This window comes from Pteropus alecto, unplaced genomic scaffold, assembly GCF_000325575.1.
Source record: "Pteropus alecto unplaced genomic scaffold, ASM32557v1 scaffold22, whole genome shotgun sequence".
Lineage (NCBI taxonomy): Eukaryota > Metazoa > Chordata > Mammalia > Chiroptera > Pteropodidae > Pteropus > Pteropus alecto.
This window is the reverse complement of record NW_006434839.1, coordinates 7,010,530-7,038,024: the sequence shown is the minus strand read 5'-3', so window position 1 is coordinate 7,038,024 and position 27,495 is coordinate 7,010,530. Positions and strand designations below refer to the sequence as shown.

The 27,495-nt window shown below is 35.9% G+C and overlaps 1 protein-coding gene and 1 pseudogene across 3 annotated transcripts in view; one reads left to right on the top strand and one right to left on the bottom strand.

The window, feature by feature from the left end:
- Positions 1-27,495, bottom strand: part of CHCHD3 (coiled-coil-helix-coiled-coil-helix domain containing 3) — a 256,115-nt gene that overhangs the window by 202,213 nt on the left and 26,407 nt on the right. The gene's annotated exons all lie outside the window — the stretch shown is intronic.
- On the top strand, positions 15,406-15,832 carry LOC102887996 (annotated as a pseudogene).

The following is a 27,495-nucleotide window of genomic DNA, read 5'->3' as shown; positions in this document are numbered from 1 at the left end:
TGAACAAATCTAAGTTTTATGTTATTTGTGTTTAAATCAATAGGATACAGAAAGCAACAATGTATTTCTTCTGATGGGTCTGATCCAAAGTGCATTGGGGGGTGGGGGGAGATATACCATTGGGAGACTACTATTTAAAATGGCCTTTCTCTCAAACACTCTTTTCAGCTCTCAGGATCTGAACATTTTCTCAAATAAAACTGTTATTAAACGAAAAGGTCAGTGTTTGTGGATGGGCTACTTTAAGAGAAGCCCAGGAAAGGCCAACTTCGCCTATTAGCACAGCGAGTTTCCAAGCAGATCTTTAGGGACCGGCCAAGTTTGTGAAATGAGAAAAAGTAAAAATGAGAAATGTTCAAGCCATATAAATCAGATTTGCCAAGGAAATCTGCAAAACTACTGCCAGCTCAGGAGGTGTGCTTCCATGGCTTTTACGTATATAAACACTTTCCTTTTTAAAGGTATTACGACAAAGTATGTTTTCTTCACATATGTATACTCTACTTTTTAAAATCTCTGAAACCATTTTCATTCCTTTCTCAGTGGCAAATGTATCTTAATGAACACAAACACTGGCATTTTGTCAATTAGATGTAGATAATACGACACTGACCATAAAACATGCTATTTTCTGTGTTTTAATTGATGCCATTTTTTGTGTTTAATTGTTGTGCCTTTGAGTTAAATTGCATTTTTGTCTTTTGGTTGAAATATAAAATGTACTGTCCCAATATAAAACAGTAATTATTTGACCTTTGCACTGTCAAAAAAAAAAAAAAAAAAGTCAGGCACCGCAAGTGCGTGATTACGAGTCTGCCCTAAACCCTTCATTTGAAACTATTATTTAAAATAATATTTGTATGGTTGAAAGCAGCTCATGATTCTCAACCAAATTCTATATGTTTTTAATAAAGAACATTCTAAACAAATGTTTTGGTTCAAAATTTCTTCTTTACTGAGTGCCTCGTAATCATTTACCCCTCTTAGCCACACAAAATTTCTAAGAATTTAAATCCTTAAGAAATTCCAAGAATCCATATTTCTAATTTAGGTTCAGGATCAAATAAGAAACTCCTAACCTTAAAATTGATTCTGAGTATTTTTAGCAGCTGTGAAAATCATGGCCTTAATCCTAAGAGAAAGTTTATTATCAATTCATTACGCTTCACGTATCTTCTCTATGTTATATGAATTCTGTCCAAATTCTATGTTTTCAGAAACTAGTTAAACCAGAGGTAGAGAGGGAAGGGGATTGGAGAGGCACTGTAACATATTTAAGAAAGTTCCTTGAATGGGGAACAGAAATGATTCCAAAAGATGAAATGACTTTATGAATGCCCCATCATCTATGGCAAAACAAAAAATTGAAAATGCAGCCATGATTTGAAACTTGCATAGATTACCTGGATCTCAAAGGACAAACCAATTTCCTTTATAACTTTTTCCACTGACGACTTTCCCTTTCCTTCATTTTCACTGCAATTCCCTCCCCTATTACAGTATTTCTTAAACAATCTCCATAAGTTACTTAATAAAAATTGTGGCTTGCCTCTTAGAAAAATGTCAGGTCCTTTGGGATTTTTCCTTTACTCCGTTTCGCTTTCTGGTTTTACCATTTGATGATATATATCATGTCCAATTTTATAAAACCTATATTTACATGCTAGTTTAAAAATGCTGAAGAGACAAATGAAGATCTACTCTACGAAGAAAACAAATGTATGTAATTGCATAACTCAAGTGGCAGATTTTAGATAAAGACTGACTCCGCCATCACCGAGATAGCTGAGCCATAGCCAAATAAAATTTTCAGCACTATAGAAATATCCACTAATGTTTTAATTTCAATAAATTCATTAACACATACAGAGCACTGATTGTTTAAAAAAATAATAATGGAAGCACCCATGCTACCGATGAATGCAACACACAGTATACTAGAAGTAAATGACTACACAGTCTACGCTGCAGGATAACTCTTGTCCTGCTCCTTATCTTATAAAAGGTATAGCATTTGATTAGGAAGAGTCCAAAGATATCTAGGGTAAATCTCGGGGGTTAGAAAGATACATGTAACAGTTTGGCATTATCCATCTAGTTGGCAGACACACACACACACAGAGTATAAGTATAATGTTTAGCTGACAATTAAATTCAGTTACCAAAGGATAATATATATTAAGAATGCATTCCAAAAATGCCATCTGTGTAGATACAGGATAACTGAAGCTACTAATACATTAAAGTTAATGATGATGTCAGAATGAAAAGCCTTAACTGTACATTCATAACCACAAATATTGAATCAGAAGGCACAGTGTTACAAAGAGACTGGCAGCCTAAATATTAATAGCATCAAGTTAACAGTTTATTTTGTACTATTACTGCTCCAACAGGATTTATAAACCTTCGTAAATTTCTAATTTGAATGGCATACTATGCAAATCGTGTCCATTTTATTGTTTGCTTCACAATAAGCACTCATGGAAACCAGATCATGCTCCATTCTATGTGAAAACAAACATCAATACTGGGCTGCAGAAGCTTTATAGCAACAGACAAGCTCATCATTCATACTCTACAGTTTCCACATTTTTAAGTAGACGATTCTTTAAACCAGCATTGAGAATCAGATACATCTAGCATTTCATCTCTTAATATCCTGAATAAATAGTTGCAAGACCTCACAAAGCCTCTGGGAAAATAAGATCTATAATTTAAATTAAAAAATAATAATTACCTCTGGATATTGCTTTTTGATGCATAGCTTAATTTTTTTGTTTGTTTCACAAATGGATGTATTTTGTTCACTGGGGATAAAGCTATAAATTAAACAGCATTAAATCTACAAACCCAAACCCAATAGTACCAAGTGTGGCTGTGTTAAAAGGTTTCTTCAGAAAGACTCATGAAATGCAAAGAGGACCAAGCTGGAAATAAAGAGGGTTCTTATCTAGTTCTGGCTCTGCCACATTAGTTTTTGTGATTTTACTCAAAAAGATGTCATTGCGTTAGGCCATGGCTGTCTCATCTGTAAAATGAGGGCTCAACCTAGAAAGTCTCTAAAATCCTTTCCGCATACAAAGCAGGGTGAAATGGGAGACTGGCTGAATTCGTGCGTGAGCACCCACTTCCCCTAAAAGCCCGTTAAAATGAAGGTAAAGGGATAAAACGGTGTATCACGGGCAACATACGCTGCCAGTTGTTTTCCTTGAAGTGACACTTTGTTCTTTTGGAGAAACTGTCTATCACTCACCCAGCAAACTACAAAAATAGCCTCCAGGCTTCACAGACAAAGCAAAAATTAAGGGGTGGGGAGGGGGAAACGGTGGTGGAAGGAGCGATATCATGTAGGCCTTGCTAGGCACATAGCAGATGTTCGATAAAAACGTGTTAACTGTTTGATTAGTGGGGTCAGGTAAATAAGACACCAACTTGTGGGGTAGCTGAAGGAAGATTCAGAAGAAACGTAACATATACAAAATTCATACACTCGAAGTAAAGTGTGACTGCTACTCAAAAACGTCAAGACAAGTCCCCTTCCCCAAAACTCTTCAAGCCACTGCTGCCACCACCAGGTTTCTGCTCTTGGACCCCCTTTGCAGAAAATCTGGGGTCGTCACGAGGGACAGCACACTGTTCATAAAGGAAAGAATGGGTTATTCATTCCAAGCTTACTTACTGGCTATAAGCTTTCAGTTTCAACATTTAAGCTCAGTTGTCTGTTCTATGGTCAACAATGTGAAGGTATTTTTGTTTGTTTTTTAATTATTTTCTCAAAAATAAAGCAACCCTGGGAATACATACAAGCTAGGAAATCAATCAATTCGCCAGGTAGTAAATGCACACTGACTTAATCCAAAGCTAGACTTCATAAAACGAAGACTACGGTCCCTACCATTAAGGAGATTAAAATCTAAGTGAGTAAAATTGTCCTACTGGGGTTTAGTAGTAAGAGAAACTTAGCAAGGTCGGCTGTAGTCACGAAGTGCTTCACGAAGGAGGAAGGACATGATGAGCAAAGGCCTACATTAGCCAGATGGAGAGGAAACCAAACAAGGCTTGTTTGTAAGAAAAAAATATATGGGTAAAATATGGTCAATTGTGAGGAAACTTGGAAACCAGGCAGGAGTTTGGATAAGAAATGTCAACAAAAAAATATATGGCATCATTGACAGCTGTTAACATTTGGGAATAATGCAATTAAATAGGTGTTACAGGAAATACAATCTGGCAAACAATTGCAGATAAACAGAACGGGGAAAGTATAAGGCAAAGAGTGGCTCTCAAAGTGTAGACTCACCCCTACTTCCCACCTTTACTCTTCTCTACTCTCCCCTCCCAAGCAGCAGCCCCGCCTCGAACTAGTTAGAGATGGGAACATTTCTGCTCTACCCCAGAACTATAAAGCAAAAACTCTGGGGGGGTGGGGCCCAGCAATCTGCACATTAACAAGCCCTCTCCATGATCCCGATGCTGGCTCCAATTTTGGAGATGCTCCCATAAGGTGATGAGGCCATGAACTAGGATACTGGATTCTAAGATACAAGAGCTTTCGTGGGAAAAACTGATCATCTATAATTGACTGAGAGATGAAAGAGAAAGAAGTCAAAGGTGCACCCACATGCCAGAAAATTAATACCCATGATGGTCAATTAAGTAAAGAAGGAGAGGCTATTTGGGAAAGATAATGAGTTCAGTCTCAGACATACTCAGTTGAACATAATGGTAGAATCACCGCATGGAATTGTAGGCAATTAGATATTTGAACCTGAAATTCAGATTTGATTTGAGACTTGGCTGGAAAATGCTGATTTGGGAATGACTATTATAGATCTGAGCTCAGAGAATTCTCCTGGAAAAAAAAAATTGTGTAAAGAAAAAAAACACAGAAGGCTAAGGAACAGGCCTTAAAAATTCATCAGATGATGGAAGGGGGTGAAAGCACACCACCTCTGGGGACGAAGAAATGGAACGGAAAGGAAGAAATGAACCAAGATACCACGTGCAGAAATGGTAAAGAGATTTCATTGCATGTGCCAATTCCGATCAACTGGCAATAGCTGCTTGGGGCCTTGTGTGTAGGAGGGCTCCAAGGCCACGTCCTGGTTCAGTGAATTAATGTCTACGTTGGGCACAGGAGGAAGATCTGGCAGCCTGGCCTACAATTACCTGTCACATCATGAAGCGCGTGGAAATCAGACCGTGTGGGCAACAGGAACCAGTGGGAGAACAATGGGAGGCAGCAACTATAGGCCACTCTTCCACAAGTTTAGAAATAAGACGAGAAGGAATGAGGCTGAAAAATTATAAATAAAAGATGATTTTCACAAATAGTGGAGATCTGTGCATGTTTGAAGGGCAGCCACAATCAATAATCTGGAACTAAATTATAAGAGACGAATGAATGCTAGTTGTTTCTCAAAAGTAATTTAGAGAAGAAACTAGACTTTTGGTAGTGAGCACACAATAGAGTAGACAGACATTGAGTTATGTTGCACACCTGAAATGTATATCTTTACCCAAGATTACCTCAATAAATTTAATTTAAAAAAATAATTCAGATACTATAATGTATACATCACTCAAAAATATCTGGTTGTTTAATGTACAATAACATAAACCAATTAATATTTATAATATTATATTCTAGTCCACTTTCCTAATTACCTTCCTGATGCGAGGTTCATAGCACATTTTTTAAGTATATTTTATAATAATGAAATGGAGTGGAAAGTCCACATTCATGAGCCAAAAAGCTTTAACCAAGACTAACATCCTTATGTAGATAATTTGCTTTGGTAAACAGAAAGCCAAATACCACTCCGATATTTCAATTCATAAATCAATCTTCCCTCTTCCTATTGCTATGAACTAGTGTGTGCTTTTTAGGGCGTGTGTACACACAAACACACATACACACGAAACCCTGTATTTTCTCCAAAAATCCATCAGTCATTAATAAATTGATTCAACTAAGATATTTACTTCTTTAAACTCTGACCAGCACTATTTTCTAAGGGAGACTTTGAATTTATCCTTACATGTAAGAAAAGCCCATGTAAAGCAAAAGACTCAAAAATTTGAAAATAAAATCTGTCTTGTAATCCACCTTACTTTCAACAGCCCTGGGAAACCGTCAACCAAGCCCAGTCTCAAGACATTTCTTCTTTTGAATGAAAAGAAAAATTATGACCCAATTAAAACCCATTTTATAATGAAGAAAACTACAAAAATAGAGTCCTATATCTAGATGCTGGCCCAGTAGTAGGCAGTAGAAATCATGGGAGCATCATATCTAGACTGCTAGGTCTCAGAGGCTTCATTTATACCCATTAAGGGCCAGATGCCATAAAGGGATCTTTTTAACACACAACTGGCGAACCATTGCAGAACAGCCTTTCCTGGGAAGTTTTAAATACAGCAATTCCGATTTCACACACCCATGCTTAATTCATATTTTATTTATGGTGTTTCAAACATATTAAAACCGTGAGACAGCATAACGCATACTAGTATAATATTTTTCATTAAGTTATAGTGCAATATCCTGAGCTTTGCTTTTTATTTAATTCATATTGTGATAATTAGATCAGCCTCCTTTTTTAAAGTCAGGTTATACCTATATAGCCTTGTTATTTTTCCCTTCATCTAAAGTAACGAATCTCCACTTATTGTTCAGAAAATACCATTTTGATGTAGTCATAAGTAGTCATAATCTCTAACAAAACAAAAATAATTCTCTGTGAAGCATTATGGAAGCTCTATGAATTAGATGATCACAGCTGATTTCACCATCTTTAAAACACAAGACTACATAAGAATTTCAAGACCAAAGGCCTTGTCCTGTCTTTAATCTAAATGCAAGAATGTACTTAACCTTTTTTCTAAAAAATAAATTATGCCCAGTTAAGTTAGACTACACAGAAGATAACAGTAAAAACATTTATTGTGATTACATTCCTAATGATCCACAAATTTCCTTAATATCAGTATTATATAGAGAAGGGGGGCGGCCAATTTCTTGTCTTTCAGTAGAATATCATTTTTTTTTTGTAACTTACACCGTGTGCTGTATATGGTTTCAGAGTGGTAAACCCTTTGGGATACCTGGGACTACAAAAGCATGCTTCCGTCCAGACCAATGGTTTTACCCTCATTAGACCCAACGCTGCCTTTTTACAGCAAATATTTTGTAATACTGCTTTTACTATCCTGCAAATAAATGATAATCTTACACAAAAATTTTTAATGCTATAATATCCTACATGTAATATTTTTAAAAGAAATAAAAAGAAACTATAATGAAATAATGGCTTTTCACTATGTAAATGCTCAAACCTAAGTACACTAGAAGATGTAATAAAATAGTCTGAATCTGGAGCTTTTATGGCAAATCATATAGCAATTGCTACACATTCTTCGAAAACAGTGTATTTTAAAACCTTGCAAAACATACTTTCTGCTTATATATAAAACAATTAAGCTCTGGGCTGGTGAAGCAGGTTTTCAAGTTCATGAATTTCTGATGGGACATTCAGAAATTGAGAGCACGAAACAATCAATTCTTAAAGTGTCAGAACTATCTCATGCATTGCAAGGCATCTAGATCCCTGTCCACACTTCAAAAACACCAGTAGCTAACAAATTTCTAAAATGCCTCCCTAGCAGCACTGAGCACCATTGTTTTGACCGGACTAAAATATTCACTCTGATTCAAGATAAAACATGGGAAACCTAGCTAGTTTATGGTTTGTATGACCATTGATTGTCACAAATAATGCATTAATAGTAATATGGATTTTTCAAAAACGGGCAAAATTTGCAGATGACAGCAATATGCCTTCTCTGCCTCAAAATGCCCAAGTATTTCTAGCTTCCTTTCTCTCTACACTCACCAAAATTACATTTTCCCAGTCTCACTCATACAGATTGTCTTGATTTTCCTTAGGGTATCCAAAGTCACTTTCTGCTCATCATCGAATAGGCAATTTTTTTCTCTCCTGATGCTTTAAGAAGTGTCCTACAACAGTGAGGGTTCCATGAGGAATCCAATTGAAATGGAAAAGGTGGATACCAATGGCAGCCTAAAGACTCCAGCTCTCTGATAGGGTATCATAAAGAATGCACACAGACACAGAGTGATACCCATTTACCAGCAAACTATAAAAATGTTTTCATTATTAAGCATTCACAGACATTTTCAGGTTAATGTCTTTAAGAGAACAATTTCTAAAACATAGATTTATCTCAGGCTGACACACCTCCCATCAAAACTATCTACATCAAATAGCTCTTGGCCAATTAAAACTATATGTTTCATAGGTGACAATATTAGAATTAACTCTGAGCAAACAGTTCGATAAGTCCAGATCATTTTTATGTTCAAGGAAAATGAGGACAGGATTTAAAGTTACTCACTCTAAATTAACTTACAATAATTCACAGAGATTTCTTTCTGAAATTAAGGAATAAAGAGCTTAGTAAAAACTAATTTCTCTATAAACACTAAAAGTAAATTAGCTTTCACTACAATAAATAATATGAAACTATCTAGGATAAATGTTAGGAGGGCAGAGAGAATGAATACAATCTAAACACCTATGATACTTTAAAATAAATGCATTTATGTCGTTTTTAAGTACCTTCAGCAATTGGATCCAGTCTTCAAAAAAGTATTATCAGGTAGAGGTCCCTAGAAACTGTTTTAAGGAAACTAATAATTAGAATACCAACTTATTCTTTGTAAATAGTAGCTTCTAACATACAGGACAATTTCGTAAAATAAGTTGCTAAGTAATGTGAGATTTCCTCTCCGGGAATTTTCTTACGAAACCCACCCTGACTTCTACTCCATTTCCCATCCCCGACCCTGTTAGTATAAGGAAACATAAATCTTCTCTAACTTCATGACAAGCTGTAAATTAAATGAATCCAAATTAATAAGACTTTACTGCATGTTTTAACACTTTTTAGTTTTAACATATTTTATCTGTGATATAGTTTATAAAGGATTTAACAGTACAAATTAACCTAGTAAGACACTATACTTATATAAAATAAAATAACTTTTCAAAATAGCATAAAATGTTCAGATTTAAATTGATAAGCATCCGAAACAAGGCTATGAAATGAGAATGGCCATGAAATAAGGAGAATGGTAGAACATGCCACACAACTCATTTTAAAGTCACAGCCACTGTGCGTATATGTGTAGGTATGTGTGTGTGTGTGCTGGCCACAGGATTGTAAAATATAGAAGGACATCATATTTGATTTCTCATAAATGGACAGATAAACAGAGCTCAACAATAAAAATTAGGTTTAAAGAGACCAGTGTTCTCCCGATTCTACCCTCTGTGACTTAAATTGATATCTATAAATTACTAATGAGGTTTCTCTTGAAGATGAAGTAAACTGAAGAGACATCTTAAAGCCAAAGATGAACATCATTACAAAAACAGAATGAAACTCTATTCAAATGAAGAATCACCAGCATGTGATTTTAAAAGTCCTGACTGATATTGCATAACATTTCATTGAGAAAATACTGTATTTTGCAAGAGACTATTAAGTCATGAATTCTTCAGAATGTCAGCATACTAGGATTTACTAGTTTTTCAACCTACAGAAAAGATTAGGTAACAAAAAGAATTTGTGGTGCAACTTTCATGAGGATTTAGGATCTGGCCTCATGTCAAAGTAAATTACCTAAGTATTTTAGCTTCTGATCTCCAAGATTCACGAATTTATCGCAAATGAATTTGATCAGACAGCAACAAGAATTAATCTAAATCTCTTTCATTGCCTTTGAACACTGGTAAAGTCATAGATTATGATGAATAAAGAGGAGACTAAAGGGTAAAGTAAAATTGATGTTGATCAAGTATTGTCTAAAAATTCATTTTCATGGCCAATTTAAATGACTATTAAATCTTCCTCCTAGAAACATAAATACTGGTGGCAAAGAGAAAGACTGAGACAATGAGGTAGAGCAACATATATTTTATATATAAAACAATGAAAATGAAGCAAACTAAATATCTGAAAACAGGGAAATGATCAAATAGTAATATAATGATATTATGAAATATTATGCTAATATTAAGAAACATGCTTTATATCCGCCCTCCACTTTGGGTGGTGAATACACAATGCAATATACAGATGATGTATTACAGAATTGTATGCTTGAAACCTATATAATTTTATTAACTAATGTCACCCCAATAAGTTAAATAAAATTTTAAAAATATATTAACAAAAAAGAAACACATGCTTTAAAGAATATTAAACCATGAAAAGAGTATCACAATTAACTGAAAAGGATAAGATACTAAACTGAACAAACTGTTTGGTCTTCCTTTTGTTTTGAATATTTTAGGTCCAGTACTCTAAAAAGCAAAAAGAAATCATCACCATAACATATATACACGTATATGGACTGGAATGATACATACGAAATGATAATGACTATCTTTGAATTTGTAGGGAATGGATCATTTTTTCTCTTTATACTTAATTATACTTTTTACCCCAAAACACATTTTTACTTTCATAATCATTTAAAAAGTAATTTTAAAACAATGCATGAAGAAATAGGCAATAACTTCCAGTTTTTAAAAAATACCTTTATCAATTCAATCATGAACATCATATGTACAATATATATCAACTTAGCTAACAGAAGTAAAAACCACTTTTAAACTGAAAAAGAGTCAGCTGAGGTTAAGGTACCTAAAAGTGAGCACCACAAGATTCAAGAAAACAAAATTGGTTTCTGTTTTTTATCTTTCACCCATCCTGCCATTATAACAGACTACATATTCTTAAAAGGCAAGTTACTCAAAGAAAGTACAATCGCACATCATTATCGGAATAATGTCTGGGAGAGCAAAATTTACAGCACACATTTCTTATTATGCTATCTAGAAGCATACCACACAACAAGGGCTATCTGTTTAAAAGTTTTGTATTAAAAATTATGAGATTCAAAGTGTCATAAAAAGGATATTCGATGACTGCATTAAATATAAGCAGAAAACAAGGAGAGAATCTTTTATTCTCTTTTCATTTCAGTTTTTTAAGTAGCATTTAATTTTTTGTCTTCCATTTAGATTTTCCAATTGATAACACTGATGGTCCCAGTATGATGAATGATATACGTTACCCAGGACAGCTGATGAAAAAGCCTAAGTCACTGACTTAAGCGATGAGCTGAGGTTAAGCTAAAAGTCAGATAAAAGGAATGAAAGATAACCACTGATAGGAATTTCTACATCATGCAACAAATATCCCTCAACATAATGAAAGTAAAGCTCCATCGAGACACATTTCATGCATGTACCAGTCACTGCTACAAAAAGTCACTACATTTTGGGATGTTTGAGAAAATCACTCTATAAATTGTCCATTTTGGCTATGAAATAGGCATAGAGACCTATTTGTTATATTCCACACAGGCAGAGCCTAAAAGAAAATACAACTACAACAATAAATTTAAACTACATTATATCTATCATTACATTCTTTGCTGCCACTAGCAAAATAAAACATTTAATGCTGCTTGCTTGCTGATTAGATTTATACTTAGTAGGAAATAAATAATCAAAATTTAGCCTTGCTTCCTTAAAATGGTATCTGACAACCTCTCACTGGGGTTTAATGGCCTGAAGCATCTCTAGTGAAAACTATTATTCAACATACCAAATTTTTATTTTTTTTAAGTTGTTTAGTACTTGCACACTCTGCAACCACTGGCTAAGATGAAAGAGTTTTAAATGCCTATTTGTGAGAACGGTATCTCATAACAAATACCAAAACTATCACTTTTCACAAAGCTTTCAAGGCAGGGTAGCAATGACAAATGACAGGACACTAGAACAGATACTAAAGCTTTATCTTAAGTTTAATCTTCACCGTTCATTTAGGTTTAAAGGAAAATCAAACTGAATTATTCATTCCTTATAGTAGCAGAGGAATCCTCAGATATTATTTGTGCAGTGTAGATATAAACTGAAAATATCAAACCTTTTCAATTTTTTCATCCATGCTGATAAATCAGGAGTAACTAAAATCCAAACAAGTCAGACATATGAAAAAGTGACGTCTTCTTTTTTTCAATTAAATCTATTGAGGTGACATTGGTTAATAACATTACGTAAGTTTCAAATATACAATTTTAAACCACAGCATCTGTATAATGCATTGTGTGCTCACCACCCAAAGTCTAGTCTCCTTCCGTCACCATATATTTGACCCCCTTTACTCTCTTCAACCTCATTTTCTCCCTCCCTTAGCTTTTTTGTTTGTTTGTTTGTCACAAAATATCTTTCTATGCTGTACGTTCATTTCCAAATTGCAGTAGCTTTTGTCTTTTTAGCTTGATGTTTTTACTTCCTTTAACCAATGTTATATTTAAGTATTTAATACCCTACTCTAAACAAGAGTTGCATTTTCTTCTTCTGTTAGTCATCTTACAGTTTTGTATCTTTTTGTCTTGTTTCAGGTGGAAGAGCACCTTTCAGCACTTCTTGTAATGAATGTCTTATGGTGGTAAATTCCTTCAGGTTCTCTATGTCTGGGAAAACCTTTAATTTTCCTTCATATCTAAACAAATAACTTTGCTGGGTATATTATTCTTGGCTGGTGATTTCTCTTTCAATCATTTAAATATTTGATTCCACTCCCTCCATACTGTAGAGTTTCTGCTTAAAAATCCATTGATAATCTAATGGGGTTTCCTTTATAGGTTATTGTCTTCTTTTCCTTAGTTGCCTTGAGAACTCTTTCTTTGTTGTTAATTTTTGACAGCTTTAATATAATGTGCCTTTGAAAAGGCCTTTTTGGACTGACGTAATTAGGTGTTCTGTTTGCTTCTTGAATTCGAGGATCTAATCCTTTCCATAGGTTTGAGACGTTCTCGTTGATTGTCTGAATAGGTTCTCTGTTCCTTTCTCCTACTCTTCTCCTTCCGGTATACCCATTATTCTCATATTGCTCTTTCTGATGGAGTCAGACAGTTCTCTGTATAAAGTTCTCACTTTTTTTTTTTTAACTCTTGATTCTCTCGAGTCATTTCTAGATTTCTATCTTCTATATCACTAGTTCTTTCTTCCATCTGGTCTGCTCTACTTCCTAAGCTTGCTGGTTTTAATTCTTCATCTCAGTAATTGAGTTCTTCAGATCCAAGATTTCTGTTTGGTTCTTTTTTATGGTTGTAATCTCTGGTGAAGTACTTCTTTTGTTCATTAATTTTCTGAGCTCACTGGATTGCTTTTCTGAGTTTTCTTATATCTCGTTTCAGAACTGCAATCTGAAATTCTCTTATTTAAATCACAGTCTTACATGTCTTTAAGTTTATTTTCTGGGGATTTTCATTTTCTTAATTCCCGTTTTACCTTAGTTATTAAATATGCTTGATGGATTATGTCTCTACCTAGGTATTTGTGGGAATGAAAACATTTTTTTAAGTATCTGACACTTCCGTGTATAGCAGGTTTCTATGTAGATGTCTTTATTTTAAAGTTTTCCAGTAGGTGGTGCTGAAACGCATGTTTTTATTTTCTCTTATCTGCATTGCTGGGGCTTCCAGGATCTCTGTGGAACGGTGTCACCTCAGCTGTGGACAACACAGTACTTCCCAAAGAGGTGGGTGTCCCCGTAATGACCCAGTCTCTTCAGTCTCGGGGAATCACTCCCATGGATTAGACGTGGCAGGGTATGGGTCTCCTGGCCTGTATGTTCACGGCACTGCCTTCCTGTAGCTAGAAGCCAGCAGCAGAGTCACTTTGAGTTGCCCCAGCTGCCTCTACCAGGCTGTGCCCCAGTGGGTAGAGGGAACCAGGTTCACATGTAGGTGGCCCTGCTCTTCCTAACAGGTTTAGCCACAAGGAGCATTGACCACTGAGGCTGGAAAGTTTTTTTCAGCCCTTCCACCATCTGCCGAGTAAGGATTTCACCGGCAGCCGGACCTGAGGAAGACAGGGTGGGTGAGTTCCCACGTCTGTGGGATCCTTTGTTCAGCGCCAGCAGGCTCTAGAACATTGCAACCATTTACACCACTTCTCTGCCCCTGACCCTGGGCCCGGCCTCGATGCGTGCCAGCCACCCAGACCCGACTGCTGTTTCTGCCCCTCTGGTGTGCACAGTGGGTATTGCACCCCAATCTTTTACTGCTATTGCACCAGCTTGGGCTGCAGTGAGTGCCGAATTGTGTGAGGCTTCCTCCTCCGTCCTTCTCCACCTCCCTATCTCCGTTGTTTGCTCAGATCCACCAGCCTTCCAATGTCTCAATGCACAGATCTCTTGGATATTTTTGTGTGTAAAGCAGTGAATCCTTTGTTGAATTATAGCTGTTCAATGTGATGTAACTTCAAGAGGAGGGACCTGGAGGTCCTCTCACACCGCCATGCTGTTGACATCCAAAAGTGAAGTCTTTGTAACCAAAATACCCCAACATCACTTAGCTCTATTTCAAAAACGACGTGTGTCTCAGGGTTGCCAACATTTTCAGTGCGTACACTCTTGGTTATCCAGCCTTTTCCACTCTCATCTGGGAATCCAAAGACTCACACAGCAAAGGCTCTCACGCAGGGCAACTTTTGTTTAGGCGCATGGCTGATCAAAATAAAGACTACAATTTCCAGCCTGTGTCCGATAGTTTCACAGTAAACAAATATACGGCAAACATTTCTGCCACACAATTAATTGGCCATAGGGCAATTTCACAATAAAAGATAACTGACGACAGTTTAGCTCCATTTCTCCATTAACGAATCAACTACCTTTGGCCAACTTGAGTTATTTGTCATTTTCATTTTGTTTCTCCATTGACAGAGTTCTCACAGTACTCCCATTTTTCTATTACATAAATCTTAGCCAGACTGCATACTATACTAGGAAATAAAATATCAGTTTCTCCAAATCCTTCAGTGAACACAGTGAAACCAATCAAAACCCATCAAAACCAAAAGTTTATATTTACCAAACCATGGCAAATATAAAAGAGGCAGCTACCAATTCACAACAGTCTGTGAGATCATTAATTATCCATTCTTTGGATAGAAATTGATATCTCTCTAAATAAAGGAAACATTTTTAGTGATAAAGGAATAACTTGCAATGATGAACAAGAAGATAAATCAACAAGCCAAAAAAAAATGTGTAATACTATGAACGGAAGGCATCAAAGACAACATATTTTCATTTTTTGCAATAAAGTCTTTAATTCCGTTATTATTTTTTCATGTTTCATTATGCCCTTTATAATGTCCTTTTTAGTTTTTGTTTTTATCTTTCACAGAGAAATTGCCGTATGGACAGTTAGTTATGTGATGGGTGTGCTACGGTGAAGAAGTTCACCACCAAACTACCTAGATAGAACATTTCCAGCCTCGTTTGCAGCTGTGCAGCCTCATGATTACAAGATGTTGAAGCGAGGACGTGGTGGGTCCTCTGGTGCAAAATTCCGGATTTCTCTGGGCCTTCTGGTAGGAGCCGTCATCAACTGTGCTGACAATACAGGAGCCAAAAATGTGTATATTATAAAGGGAAGACTGAACAGACTTCCTGCTGCTGGTGTGGGTGACATGGTGATGGCCACAGTCAAGAAAGGCAAACCAGAGCTCAGAAAGAAAGTACATCCAGCGGTGGTAATTCAACAACGAAAGTCATACCGGAGAAAAGATGGTGTGTTTCTTTATTTTGAAGATAATGCAGGGGTCATAGTAAACAAGGTGAAATGAAAGGTTCTGGCATCACAGGACCAGTTGCAGAGGAGTGTGCAGATTTGTGGCCCAGGACTGCATCCAATGCTGGCAGCATTGCATGATTCTTCGGCATATTTGGAAAAAAATAAAAATTATTTGTTCCTCCCCTACCCCCAAAAATAAATTATTAATAATAATAATAATAATAATAATACGTGAATGGACATGGTATTTGCAGCTTCTAAGTCATTGCCCACAATACAGGCTAAAGGGCAGCTGGGAGCCATTTTGGACCAGATAGATAAGAGGAACACTTAGAGGTGCAGAGTAATAACAGAGAAGGAGCTGGGTCCCAATGCTAAGAAATCATCAAATTGCCCAAAGTGTTTTATGACAGAAAAACAAAATTCTCCCTTTTTAAGCCAGTGTTACTTAGGGTCTCCTTTAGACAATAAAACCTACCTTCTACTCCATGTATCTTGATGAAACATGGTGAAAATCCAATGTTAACTCGACCTTTTCTTAGAAGAATCAGAGACCATCTCCAAAGTACACACACTTAAGAAGGGAAGAAAGTAGAAAACCAGCTATGCCTAGCACACTTGAAAGAGTTGAAAGAAACTTGAGAGCGGAAGCCTGTACTTGCCCCAGGAAAGTCTCCCCATCCAGATATGCACATGAGCAAACTGGAAAACAACCATGGTGCTTTGTCCAAACCAGGGTAAGTAAGCTTCTAAACAAGTTACTCAATCCCTTTAGAAGAGCCTCAGTTTCATTATTTCTAAATGAGGGGGATAAATTAGATCGCCTCCAATGTTCCTCTCAGTTAACATAATTCTGAAACCATGGCATCACAGCACAGCAGCAAAGAATGTCCGCTCTCGAATCAGATTGTCTAAAACCCTGCTTCACTGTTTGATATATGTGTATCTTTGGTCATTAGCTTCCCTGTGACTCAGTTTCCTGACCTGTAAGTGAACAGAATTGTTAGAATTATATCACCTTCTGACATATACCAATACCTCATCGGATCACAATTTTAGCTCCCACAAACCTACTTTATCCAAAACTCGATACAAATGTCAAATTTGTATAGCAATTTATAGATTACTGATCAAAATGACTAAATTACATTTTTTACCCTGACAACTCTTTAAGGCTGCATCCTGCCATCTACTTCCTATTTCATAGTAGAATAGTATAATCATTCTACCTACAGACTAATGATTCACTAACTTTCTACCTTTCTGGCAAGCTAAACTTTTATAAGAAAATGTTCCAGCTATCCCAAAGATTACTGAGAACCTGACTACTTAAAGCAACCCTCTTAAATCTTTTTCCTTCTCTTCTCATGCAGCATTCTACATAAGGACAATAAGAATACAAAACAAATCCTCTTAAATCCTCCTTTTCTCCTTTTTTCACAGATTTTCTTTTACTGTAAATTCACTAGGCAGAATGTGAAATAAAAGGATTAAGTAACAAATTTATTCTCCCCATCTCTATCCCCTCGATTCATAAGCACAGAACTGGAATGTGACCATCCTATCCTGGTGTTCCATCCAGAAACCCCCTTCCGAGGTCTATGTTCTGCTGATAAACTTCAGGGCTCCCTAAGGCCCAAGACAAACAATCGCACTACTTCAAAACTCCCTTTGATATGCTAACAGCCCCTAAGAGAACTTCCACTATCAGCTAAAAAATAAACATTAGTTTAGATCTAAAACGGTCTGCTTGGGTATAAGTTAGGTAGAATATTAATACATTAGAGCTGCTGGTAATGTTTTTAGCATTAGTGTTAAAATTCTGTAAGAAAATAATCATTTTAAACATGCAGTAACAGATTTGCTGCGTTCTTAAGAAATGCAAATTATATCCAGGGGCCCTATTTTTTCAAAATAGCATGTCCAATTTTATAAAAGATATAAATGGAGAACTATAATCCGCTTAAACATATTCATATAACAACAGGCTTGGTTGAAACACATCTAGTTTTTTTTTTTAATGAGCAATACTTGTACTTTTACAATCTTAAAAATGCTTCTCTTACTCACACTGCAGTGATAATATTTCTGCATTTCCCTAAGATTCTCTCAAACTAGCTTAGGTTTCCCTCTGAGTTCTCACAATTGCTGTTATTTTACACCTCCTTGCCACACAGGACAGGCCTCCAAAACCTAACATCGAGGGAACATCTCTGAGGGAGCCTTACGTGGCTTGCTACCTCCAGACAACCATGGCAAACTCTTTTACTCCCACCATCCTTACCCCAGACAGAAGCAGGGATCATGGCTTCCCAGTTAGGTGGTAACCATCATTACAGCCAACTCTGCAATAACACAGGGGACCAAGCAGGGCCAACATACGGCTAGTCATTGAAACCTGGCTCCGATCCATGCCGATGGGGACACATGTCCACGTGGTCGCTCTCTGTTGTAGAAACTGAGAAGGGGCTTCGTCTCCCTCCCCAGAGCTCTTCTTCCTGCTACACGTTCCAACAGATGACCGCACTTCTCAACATTTTTAGAGGTGCAAGTCCTCTCGCGATAATATAATCTTAAGAAACGCTGTGGTAACTTTTTAAAGAATCGTAATTTGTATATTACGTGATAGTCATTTTGTGACATTTAATTTTAAATTACTAATATTATTAAGATCACAACAAAAGTTTATTACAATAACCTTTTTATAGCATTTTACAATATATCGAGATAAAATCAACTCATTCCAGCCTCTAATTATGCAAAAAAAAATGTCAAATGTAACATTTTATTATGTTTGGTTTGGGGACCCACAGTATTTTAAAATACAGTGTCAAAAACAGACAAAAAATACTTTCATACTCTAATGTTCAGAATTCTCACATTTTACAGTTAAGTAAATTAAGTTGTTTAAAGTTGTTAAAGTAAATTAAGTAGCTTAATTTTAGACCTTTTGTGTTTTATTTCTAAATGACAAGATCAGAGAGATTTCAGGGTGTTATTTGTAAATGCTAATACATTAGGGGGAAAATAGTTTTTATTCCCAAAAAATTAAAAGCAAAACTGAATAGAATTATGACCATATTTCTTTTTAATATTAAGTATTAAAATATTAGACACACCTCAATATGCTTTAGGGGAATTTTTACCAGATGAATACAGCTTACTAACCTAGTGAAAAGCATCCTAAAGCTAATTTTCAGAACTATCGTCATTTTTATAATGTTCATTAACCTGCTTTCCATCATCAGGGTCTCATGTTTCTAGATTTTAACCAATAATCCATTATGAGCATAAATTAAATCCTACATGACTACAAATAAAAACATTAAACTACATAAACGGCTGCTGTCATAAAGCAACTGAAGGGCCGAAGCCCATTTGCCTGATCGCCACTAACCATCGCCAAAGTCATGAGACACACAGAGAAAATATTTAAGTAACTGTTTTATTAGGTTGATTTGTTAATAGCAACTAAAATGTCCTCCATTAGAGCCTTTAACAGCAGTGTGCTCTCCAGAACACTGTCATTCAAGTCCCCAGCTGGGAAATATTGCTTTAGAATGGCACAATGTACCAACCTAAGAGGACATGGATTCTTTCAAACTTTCCCTATTATTAGAAAAATGTTTATGTTTTTAGGTTTCAGAGATTTCCAAATGGGGATACAGAAAAATAAAAGTTAATGGGCAGAGGGGAACAGTTATATCCAAAAAATAAAAATAAAAAAGAAAGTCATTATAAAAGAGATACTAGGAAAAAAAGGTACTATCCAACTTATAAGCCAATTTTAAAATGATCTGTCATCCAATAATCAGGAGTTAGCAGTATTCTCCAGCCCTACTGTAAGCAAAATCTTGTCATAAAAATTCAGGCCAAAAGCTTTTGCAAACTACTTAGGTGAAGTACCAAAAGTTGGTATTGGTAATGATTAGAAAAATGACAAACTGAAGGTTGGAAAAGGTAGAGGGAGATAATGTGTCAGAAGAGAGGGCCAGAAATGTTTCTGCAGGGCTGACCTGGGAGAGAGAATCATGGAAGCAAAACGGAAGTACATACTACAGTTCCACACACGCTTCCTCCCTGGCAGCAAGGTGAGGCTGAAGAAGTGCCTCTCAAGGTTTACAGCTCTGCCCCATGCGGCTGGCCCAGGGGAAGCAAAGCCACATACTTCTTGATACATAGGGGACTGAACCCTGTTCGGTGGGTAGATGTGCTAAGAGCTTTTTTTCCCTCTATCTGAACCTTTTCCTGTCAACACTATCCAAGTGACTTGGCATCTTGGGAGCTCTAGCTGAGTCAGAAAGAGGGGCTTTCACAGTTAAGAAACAGTTGACCAATTCCCTACCTCATAAGAAATAAAATGTTTTTAAGTGGTGACCTCTTGTTTAACTAACCAACTTAGTAGAATTAGATTTCAGGTAAGGACGGAAGAAACTACAATACACTTGAACTGTCGAGTCTGATAACTGCTGAAGAGGTTCATACCTACCAGGTAGAAAGCAGTAACACAAACGTTTTCGGGGTGGCATAATGTGCAGGAGAGCCCTGCCATCTCACTGCTCTGTACCATTCTGTCTCAGGTCCTGCCTGTGCCCTGTGTCCCTATCCTCACTGATGGAGAACTGAAACCTCCCATGACGGTCAGTCACTCTCATTAAATCGAATTGCCCAAAAGGAGCTGAAATACAGAAGGCTAACGCTTTTTAATGAAGAAAATATGAAACCCCAATAAAATCGTTTTACCTGTAGGGGAGAGGCAGGCAGAGAACTGATTAGAATTCTAAGAAACACAATTTACAATTATTAGGTTTCAAGCATTTTACACTAAAGTGAACTTTAATTTTTACCCTCGAGAATCTCAAAACAAATGGATGCCTTGATTATTCCTCCTTTACTTATGAGGTCTTATATCATTTAGCATAAATTTGGGGCTTTACAATTTGTTTATTCAACCTTTATTAAGTGCCTAATATGTGTCAAGACCAGCAGGTGACAAAAATGGATACTGGCATGAGAAACAATATGGGCTAATGCAAGAGTTCTTAACCTGAGAATTTAAGGTTTGTAAACATGGATAGAAAAAAAAAAAAAAAATGCACCTTTAATTTCACTAACTTCTAAATGAAAGTAAGCATTTCCTTCAAGTATGATTGATGATAGCCTAAAATCAACTAGTAATAGCCACAGTACCTATGATTTTGTCACCAATGGAAATATTTTTATAAGATTATGATAGTTTTAGACATCTCAAAATATACCCAACACCAGATCTTTTTTCTTAATTTAATTTACTGAGGTGACATTAGTTAATAAAATAACATAGGTTTCAAGTGTACAATTCAATAATACGTCACATGTGTATTGCATTGTATGTTCAGCACCCAAAGTTAAATTTCCTTCCGTCACAATATATTTGACCCCCTCTAACCCTATTTACTTCCCCTATCCCGCCCCTTCCCTCTGGTAACCACTAAACTATTGGTGGTGTCCATGAGCCTCTGCTTGTTTGTCACATTCGCTTGTTGCTTTTGGTTTTATGTCCCATATATGAGTGAAATCATATGGTTCTCAACTTTTTGACTTATTATGCTTAGCATGATAATCTCAAGATCTATCCATGTTGTTGCAAATGGCAGGATTTCATCTTTTCTTATGGCTGAGTAATATTCCATTGTGTATATGTACCACCTCTTCTTTATCCAATCATCTATCAAAGGACATTTTCTATTGTTTCTATGTCTTGGCCACCGTGAATAATGCTGCTACAAACATCGGGGTGCATATATCTTTATGAATAAATGTTTCTTAAGTTTTGGGGTAGATACCCAGAAGAGGGATTGCTGGGTCATATGGCAATTGTATTTTTTTGAGGAAACATTATACTATTTTCCATAGTGGCCATACCAATTTACATTCCCACCAGTAGTATATGAGGGTTCCTTTTCCCCCCACAACCTCTCCAACACATGTTACTATTTGTCTTATTGATGATAACCATTCTAACAGATGTGAGGTAGTAATCTCATTATGTTTTTGATTTGCATTTCCCTAATGGTTAGCGAGGTTGAGCATCTTTTCACGTCTCTCGGCCAGCTGTAGGTCTTCTTGGGAGGAATGTCTTTTCAGGTTCTCTTTTAATTGGATTGTTTGCTTTTTTATTATTGAGTTGTATGTCTTATTTATACATTTTGAATATTAGGCTCTTATCAAAGGTATTTTTTGCAAATATCTTCTCCCATTCAGATGTTTGCCTTTTTGTCTTGTTGATGGGTTTTTTTGCTATGCAGAACCTTTTTATTTTATATAATCCCATTCATTATTTTTTGCTTTTACTGCCCTTACCTTTTAAGTCAAATTCAAAAAATCCTCTCTACATGCAAGGTCTATGAGTTTGGTACCTGTGTTTCCTTCTATGCTATTTATTGTTTCAGGTTTTATATTCAGGTCTTTGATCCATTTTGAGTTAATTTTGGTGTATGGTCACAGCAGTCCAGTTTCATTCTTTTGCATGTGACTTTCCAGTTTTCCCAGCACCATTTATTGAAGAGACTTTCCTTACTCCATTGTATGTTTTTGGCTTCTTTGTCAAAAATTATTTGCCCATATATACAAGGGTTTATTTCTGGGCTCTCAATTCCGTTCCATCGGTCTGTGTGTCTGTTTTTCTGCCAATGCCATGCTGTTTTGATTACTGTTACTTTGTAGTATAATTTGAAGTCAGGCAGAGTGATACCTCCGGCCTTGTTCTTTTTTCTCAGGACTGCTTTGGCTTTTTGGGGTCTTTTGTGCTTCCATACAAATCTGACAATTTTTTGTTCTACCTTTTTTTTTTTAAATGCCACTGAGATTTTTACAGAGATTGCATTAAATCTGTATATTGCTTTGGGTAATAAAGTCATTTTAACTATGTTGAGTCTTCCAATCCACAAAATATCTTTCCATTTCTTTGTGTCTTTTTCAATTTTTAATAATGTCATAGTTTTCAGTGGATAGGTCCTTCACATGCTTTGTTAGGTTTACTCCTAGGTGTTTTATTCTTTTTGTTGCAATTGCAAAAGAAATTGTTTTTTCATTACTTTTTCTGAAAATTCATTGTTACTGTATAGGAACACTATGGACTTTTGTACATTGATTCTGTATTCTGCAAATTTACTGCATGTGTTTATTGTTTCCAGATCTTTTAATTTACACCCATTACTATAACACAAATTTATTTTTAGTGTTTTGAAAATGTCATTACAATTGGGTCCTTTGTAATGCTATCTATGTATTTAAAAACACACTTCTGAGAATGGATCCACAGGCTTTACCAAAATGCCAAACGTGGCACACAAAAAAAGGTTAAGAACTCTAATACAGTTGAGTACACAGGTTTGCAGTAAAAATCCAAGCTAAATCCACATGTTGTTACCTGTGACCTAAAGTAAGTCATTTTAACTTCTCAGAGCCTCAATTTCATCATTTGTGAATACTTTTGAGGATTGTTGGGATGTGATAAAGTGTAAAACACCATGAATCAAATTTTAGATGATGCCAGATTATGGTCAAGATGCCAGAGTTAACGGAATATATAAGTCGATATGACTTATCTAAAGGATTTAACCAAAAAAATGTTTCAGAGTAAAAACAAAAGTAAAAAATGATCATTCTATCTTTTGGACCCAGTAGTTTTATAATCCTTACCCTTGTAAAACAGCTTGTCCTCAAATTTTTAAAAGATAACCCGGAAAAATAAAAATGACAAGATATGAACCAAACTCAAAGACCCATAGGTCATTATTTTACATAATCATTTAACGTTTTGTCACTCAAGAAAGTTACCCTGCCTGAGTTGAATCAAGAGAAATATTAAGTTATATTTAAGATGCAAATGTGATTTATCCTTAAGCAAAATCTAGTTTCATTACTTTATCTTTACCACAGAATATAACACATTTTTAAGTTATGCTGGAATGCTTTATTGTTGAAGTATGTTTTACGCATTTAACACTCACAGATCTAATTAGAGGTAGAAAATAATACAGTTTGTGAATCCTGTAATTAAAATAGTACATGAATTATCTAAATTGTGAAAATACTCTCTTAACTAGTACAGGCAAAACAAAAAAATAAAACTTTAATCCTCAGAGATTGGAGTTGAATAGAAGAGAGGAGAGACATAGACAAAAGTCCAAAAAGTCAAACACAGTAACTTTAGCTTTGGGTCCATTAAGAGACACCCACTCAGACGGAATCAATTAGAAACAGTTATGGAGACAGCAGCCATGAGGTGTGGGAATAAATTCAGGGGGAAAAAAGGAAGCATTTTGTACCTGCCAGTATTCTGACACTGAGCTGGGAAAATAATATGTACACGTAACTTTAAATGACCATGAATGACAATAATTTTAATCCATCACAAAACAATAAAACGACTATGAAAAAATGACCATGGTTAAGTGTAGATTAAGAAGTAATCAGAGTTCCATAGGAACGGCCAAGAAAGCCTTCCAAGAAGATGCAGAATTTCACTGATTTTAAAGATGAATCTGACCTAATGGAGAAGAGACGGGAGGGGTGACAAGTAAAAGAAGGATAAAGAGGTAGGAGGGGAGTAAGAATCCCAAGGGATAGTTTAGAAAGTAACAAGAGGAAGCCTCCTTTTTGAATCAAATCAAAACATCTGCTCATAGATCACTGGGAATTTACTATCAAGGGTAAGTGCAGGAAACTGTCTCCCACTTAAAACCTCTCAGAAGGAATAACGATAGAGTACTTGGAGAACAGCAATAATACAGAAACACGCGTAAATACTCTCCAAGCAGGCCTCAAAATAGATATAAATTCACAAAGTGAGAGAACACCTCAGAGTGTCCAAAAGCAGGGAACCAGAGTGAGAACATTTGGCAAGTTTCTGCAGAAAGTGAAATATCTTTTTAAAAATATGCACATATCTGCCCTGAAGACACAAAATAAATGTGTTGATTTAAAGTACTGGAAACCTGATATTCTGGTATATATTTATTACATGTGATATTTTAGCAAGTCTTTAATTTCATAACTTTTTAATTTGAAATCATTTAAAACTCACAAAAAAGTTGCATGACTACTATAAAAAAAAAATCCACATATACCCTTCACCCAGATTTCCCAATTAACATTTCACCAAATCTGATCATTTTCTTTCTCTGCATACACATACATATACACATACACATAATTTTCTTGGGAAACATGTGACAGTGGCATACATGACACCCTAACACCTAAATATTCCTGTGTGATTTCCAAAACACAAGGACAAACTGTAACATAACTACAGTATAATGATCAAAATTAAGAAATTAACAGCCATACAATAATCTACAGACCCTACTGTATTTTGTCAATTGTCCACGCATGTCTTTAAAAATAAAAAAAATTCTGATTCAGGTCTAATCCATGATCACACACACTTAGTTATCATATTTCTTTAAATGCAAGATTTAATTTTTTGAAGGCAAACAAACAATAAGTCCAGGGGAAATAGTGCCCAACAATTCTATACCACTTAATTGTTCAGTACTATTTATTCCTATTTCTCATTTAATCATCAATGCCTTGAGAGCAACAAGCTCACTCATCTTTGTCTCCCTTATAATTTACACGTAGCTATGAATGTTTGAACGGCAAAGCAAGTTTGATGTTTGAAAGATGTTTCAATAGGACAGAGTGATGAGGGCTATCTTTTCAGGTTAAACTCTCTGTTAAGATTTTCCATGAAAGAGAAAAGGGAATTGTGCATTATAATGATTAGATGGTAATAATGTCTGAACGTGAAACAATATCCTTAACTATGGTGCTAACCATTGAGAATAAAGAAAAGCACCCCATATCCCACAACTCCACTATTAACCTCTGGGCAGTGACTGCTTGGTGCAAGTCCCTTTCACAGTCAGCACGCTTCTGCATAGTCCATTGATGGTAAGAAGCACATATATTCACATTTTAACAGTTCTGATATTGATGGCAGTTGTAACATCGTTCATGACATTGTCTGTGAAAGATCAAGAAAACGATCACCATCGAGACATGCAGAATGAGTGTCAGCCGCTTGGGAGGAAACTCCAGAGTCAATAGTAAAGCACTCCTTTAAAAAGTGCTACATCGCTAGCCCTCATTACGGCAATGGCATAGAGGGTACACGAGTATGGAAGTCCACCGACGTGGACGACTCAGAGTCAGAAAGGGATGCAACGAACTGGACTCTGAACATGCATAAGTTTCAAGAATATCATCACTAATCCATTTCGCTTCAGTTTTCCTTTTAATCTATGTTCTTCCAAGACATATAAAATGAACATTCTAATGGATTAGAGCATTTTATCACAGCCTAATTGTCAAGGTTATTTTTTATTGAAACATAAAATAATGGTGTATCTTATAATGAATGGCATTTTTGATTTAATAGAACACCACGTTTCAAGCACAGAGGAAAAGGTTGTGCTACGTTCTTGAGGAACTCCTTCAGCAGCAGAAACAGAAAGCCTAACATATTACACCTGCCAGCTTTAAACTTCTCCAGACACTGACAAGTTTCTTGTAGGCCAGCAGGGCACTGTAACATTCAAGCAGCCACTTCCTGAGGCTGCATTTTGGAAGGCAATATCTCGATCTCCATTATTACATGTTCCTGGCTCATAACAGGGCAGGCAAACCGCAGAGGGAAACAGCATGGCACTCGTACCCTTACAAACCAAAACACAGCTGGTATGTTAAATTTAGACCTACCAACCTTGACAGTACCCTTTTAATTACTATTTTTCTCTAATTCTCTAGAGTGGTTTTTTTTTAAACCTAGAAGCTGCCAACAGTATTTTTTTGTTGTTGGACAAGTTATTCTGAGCATCATATCCAAACAATGAAACAAAATTTTAAAGCAAGAGATGTTCAAAAATGCATATTCTTGTACCTTGATCATTTTTATGTATTTTTATCTAATTTAAAAATGTTATACATTAGATATATTCGTGCACACACACACGCATGAATGAATTTTTAGAGATAAAGGTATATATCAGACTGCTTGGGGACAAACTTCAAAAAAGACATAATTTCCATTTATAAATATTCACAGATAAAAAAATAAGTTCATAATTATTATTTGATTACATATAACTAAATAACTATGACTCAAGTGGTAAATATATATAGGTGCGAACTCGATCATTCATTCAAAAATTATCTTGCCCAGGTAACAGTGTTGATATTCAAAGATAAATGAAAATGGTCTTCTTTATCCATCTGTGTTAATCTATCAAAGTAATCTTAGAGATGAGAGTACATTGCACCATTTGACACATAAGAACACTAAAGCCCAGAGAAATAAAGAAACTTACCCAGGGTAAAATGGCTAGTTAGTAGGAAGGTTGAGAAGAAGTCAGATCTCATTTCCAATGGGTAGTCCAATTTACATTTAAATAGTCTATTTATTATATAATGTTCTAGGCATTAGGTTACTCCTGAGATAATTAGTAGCAATTTTATAGATAAGGAAACCACTGTGATTGGCCCATGGTGACTTAGAACTGACAGATCCCAAAGCATGAGCCCCCCTCACTCCACCACGCTGCCTCTCACTAACTCTGCAACCACAGACCTTTTACAGGCTCTGACCCTCCCTGGATAATGGCCTGACACAGCACAAAATTAGTTCCATGTACATGTGCTAAATTCTCCATCTTACTTAAAATTTAATGGGGAGAAATGCAAGAGGTTAAGACTCTTGAAAAAAAAACAAAAAGCCAACACTATCATGCTTGGAAAAACGGATGCTCAAAAGA